The following is a 4,593-nucleotide window of genomic DNA, read 5'->3' as shown; positions in this document are numbered from 1 at the left end:
CGCACCCAGTTGTCGATGTCGCAATCACTATCTCCATCTTCATCGTTGATTGCAGAAATCTGGCCATATTGGATGACGCCAGCACTGGAGAAAGTAATCGGCCCCTGGCGAGTCTGAAGTGCTGAAGTTGTAGAAGTCAGCGCTGGTTGATACCCAATCCCAAACTTATCGTCTTTCATCGGTAACTCCAACAGACGTCCCCAACCGGGAGCAATACCTGAATCCACCAAAGCTTGCGCCTGCTTGAAAGATGAGATAGGGGCTCCTGCTTTAACCCCTTCCACCGGAGTTGCATCCTTGATCTGAACTGACTCAAAGGCCTGACAGAGAGTCTCATGAATTTCACCTTCTACCTCTACGTACTTGAAGGTAGACAGGTTACTTACCAGTATGTCCTCCTCACCACAGACGGTGACAATTCTTCCATTGACTGGGAACTTGATCTTCTGATGCAGTGTCGAGGAGACTGCCACAGCATTGTGGATCCAAGGACGACCCAGAAGGCAACTGTACGAGGGACTGATATCCATCACATAGAATACGGTGTTGAAGGTTTGTGATCCAATCTGAATTGGCAATTCTACCTCTCCAAACACCGACCTCTTAGAACCATCGAAGGCTCTCACCATGAGATCGGAAGGTTTCAAGATCAAACCTTCTACTTCTAACCTTGACAGGGCTCTCTTGGGTAGCACATTGAGAGAGGAACCTGTATCCACCAGCACATGAGATAACACGGTGTCTTTGCATTCCATTGAGATATGCAAAGCTTTGTTATGGTTGCGTCCAGCTGGTGTTAAGTCAGAATCAGTAAAACCCAGCCCGTTGCTTGCATGAACATTTGCAATGATCCCTTCTAGCTGGTTTACTGAGATCTCCTGAGGCTCATATGCAGCATTAAGGACCTTCAGAAGTGCCTCCCTGTGTGCCTCTGAACACAACAGAAGTGAGAGAATGGATATCTTAGACGGCGTCTGAATCAACTGATCGACTACCTTGTAGTCGCTTTTCTTTATAATTCTTAAAAGCTCGTCCACATCCTTCGAGAAAGTAGGCTCTGAGCCAGTCTGGGGTGCAGAAGTGCCCTCATTTACAACTTGTTTGCCTTTGGCCTTAGCCGCGGCATCAGCACTATCAGCTTGGGTAACGGGTGGCGAGAATAGTCTGCCACTCCTGGTGAATCGCCCGATTCCACCAACATTGTCCACTGCGGAACCTTCAGCTTCGAGTTCAGACTTTTGACCCTCTTCTACCTCCAAAGTTCGTTCCATCCCATGATCGTATGTGTATACACTCCCCCCATAATGCCACGGAATGGCCCTTTCACTTGTGAAAGGTAAAGGACCAGAGGTTGTGATTGTCATAGCGGTCGGTCGCACTGGTGGAACTGGTTGCGCTTCTGGCACACTGATCTGATTAGTCGGGTAAAAGATGGTGATAGTAGCGACATCATAGTCATACTCAGGAATCTCGTTCATTGAAACAAAAACATCCGGAACACCGGAATCAAGTTCAGTTACATCAAGATCAGACACATTGTTTGGTATATCAGCAACAACATTTGAAAAATTAAATACATCAATGGGAAATACACAATCAGCAGGAACAACATCTGTGAATTCTTCAACAGCGTCTTCAAATACCTCTTCAACTACCCCTTCAGCAAACTCTTTGACAGACAAGTCTTCAACTTGGAGGGTACCATTGTCAAGCAAGACCTGGATACCCTGTTGCAGCTTCAAGCAATCCTTACCCTGTGTAGCGCAATCCAAACAACCTTTCCCACAACCGGGGAAAACATCGGCCTTCAACAAGCATTCCTTAATTTCCCACAACGGGGTCTTCAACTTCAACACATCCTTAACAGACTTGGCTTCTTCTTCCATCATATTAACGTTTGCACCACCATGCTGTGGCATGGGATTGTTGACGACATTAGGAGCCGGTGCAAGGCTGATAGCCTTTGAATCAATGAGGTCCTGAACTACGTGCTTAAATACTTTGCAGTTCTCGATATTGTGGCCAGGTGCCCCAGAGTGGAAACTACACCTAGCGTTGGCATCGTAACCCACCGGAAGTCTACCAACAGGAGGAGCCAGAGTGCGTAGCTGCATAAGTTGTAGCTGTTGAAGACTAGCAAGCAGTTGAGCGTACGACATTGGAAGAGTGTCGAAACGCCGGTCCATCATCCTCTGCCTCTGTTGATAGGTGGGTCTGTTACCTGGCTGTTGTTGTTGTTGATACTGACCTGGTTGACGTTGTGGTTGCTGTTGTTGGTATTGATTCTGTTGATGTCGTGGTTGTTGTTGTTGTAGTGGTGCTGCAGCCGGGATGGTCACAGCTGCAACATACGGTTGCTGATGATAGTTTTGAAAATTACTCCTTCGGTTATCCCTGTTTTGATATGAAGACACTGAATTCACACCCCCTTCCCTCTGCTTCTGTCCTCCAATGAACGGCTTCTTTACTCCTGACGAAGATCCACCTCCAATGTGGCTCTTGTAGGTCTTCAGATAATTCTCCACCCTCTCCCCAGTAGAGACCACATCGGCAAAGTTGGAGGCATTACAACCCACCAGTCGCTCCAGGTAAGGTCCAGGCAACGTATTCATGAACATGTTGGCCATCTCCTTTTCCAACATGGGAGGTTGAACACGGGAAGCTGTCTCCCTCCAGCGTTGAGCGTATTCCCTGAAGCACTCATTGCTTTTAAGAGACAGGTTCTGGAGTTGAGTTCTGTCCGGGGCCATGTCTGTATTATACTGGTATTGCTTCACAAAAGCTTCTGCCAAATCCCTCCAGCAACGGATATGGGCTCTATCCAGCCTCATGTACCATTCCAGGGATGCCCCAGCTAGGCTATCCTGGAAGAAGTACATAAGTAGCTTCTCGTCATCAGAGTATGCAACCATCTTTCGGAAGTAGGCTTGCACATGGGTCTTCGGGCAAGAGCTACCATTGTACTTGTCGAAGATTGGGACTTTGAACTTTGGTGGGACCCTCACGCCCGGGACCAATCCCAAGTCAGAAACATCTACCCCCAGAGGGTTTTGTCCTTCCACCGCCTTCAGTCTCTCCTCTAATCTCCTGAACATGGGATCCATGCCATGGCCCATGCCAAAGTCTTCCGGCAGCAAGAACTGATCATCCTGACCATCGTGAATGGGTTGATGATCAGGATTGTTATGTGGGATCGGGACAGGCCCCGGTCCATTAACCTCTGCATTTGGAGGATCAGTCACAACCTCTGGTTGAGTAGTTGCGGGATTTCTTTGTATCATTTGTCTAATCTCCTGCTGTCCCTGCGCTACTCCCTGGACCACGTCCATGAACTGGTTCATGCGGACCCTCATCTCAGCAAGTTCTGCTTGTAGACCCTCCATAGCTTTCTGCTGGTTTCTGCGGGTACCGTACCGGTGAATTCCTGAATCAGCTATCCTGAAAGTGTAACACCAAATAATATGAGAACACCGCAGCGACACCTGTTATGCAAGAATATGCAAATGAATATGTTAATGCAATGACAAGTTTATCACTTCCAAAAAGGTATTCTACCCCCTTGATTCCGGTCTCACGAGAAAATCGAGCCGTAGATAAACTTCGGAGATCAAGATGCAAAAGAGAGCAGGTCTTCATATAGATAAATTCAAAGAGAATGGCCTTTAGCCAATAGTACATCAAAAGAGGATCTCCACAACAAGCATGTGGATCATCACTACACAACAACAAAGCAATAAGTAAAAGGAGGAGCAATAATCAAGACTCAGCCTCCTGTATACAAACCATAAGGACTACTCCTCACTTCAGCCAGCAATGCTATCGTGTCAGGATGATTTGGGAATTCTATCAAACGCCGGATAAGAAGATTCCTTTGGTGAATAACTCCATCCAACTCGTTAATGTGCTCTTTGTAGTAATTCCCGTCATCTTCTCCGAATACCTCTTCAAGTCTGGATTTCTTCAAACCTGCCAACACCTTAAGTTCTTCAATCTGTCCTCGAGCCTCATTGAGTTGATCGGTGATGTAACCATTGGTAGAACGGGCGCACAGAAGCTCATTGTTCTTCTCCTTTAGCGAAGTCTTCAATTTCTCCATCTGTCCAGTCAGTTCGGTCACCATCTCCTCCTCCTTTTCCTTCCGAGAAGTTGAAAATGCATCCCATCGCTCTTGCCACCCTGCCAATTTACCATGAGCATCCATTAATTGTTGCTTGACTTGCTTCAACTCAGAACTGGATGATCCCAAGGCCTTGTCTGTCTTCCTGAAGAATTCCACCTCCACAGCTAATTTCCTCTCTGATTGCTCTTGCAATCTGACGGCTTCCCCCTTCTGATATTCTGCCTCATGGAATTGATGCATATAGTCTTGCAACTTCACACTTAACTCCGAGTTTTCAATTTGAAGCTCCTCCATAGCTTTCTTCAATTTGTCATACTCCTCTCGGCTCACCATTGTTGACCGCGCAGGAGTCGGTGGATACAAAGGTTCTTCTATAGGAAACGGCAGACCCAACTCTTCGACTCTTCCTTGAAGCCACTCTCCATACTGAGGGTAAGTTCTACAATCTCCTTTTCCAAGCACAGTACTTCCTC

This window comes from Lathyrus oleraceus, chromosome 4, assembly GCF_024323335.1.
Source record: "Lathyrus oleraceus cultivar Zhongwan6 chromosome 4, CAAS_Psat_ZW6_1.0, whole genome shotgun sequence".
In the NCBI taxonomy this organism is placed as follows: domain Eukaryota; kingdom Viridiplantae; phylum Streptophyta; class Magnoliopsida; order Fabales; family Fabaceae; genus Lathyrus; species Lathyrus oleraceus.
Note: the sequence above shows the minus strand (reverse complement) of the source record.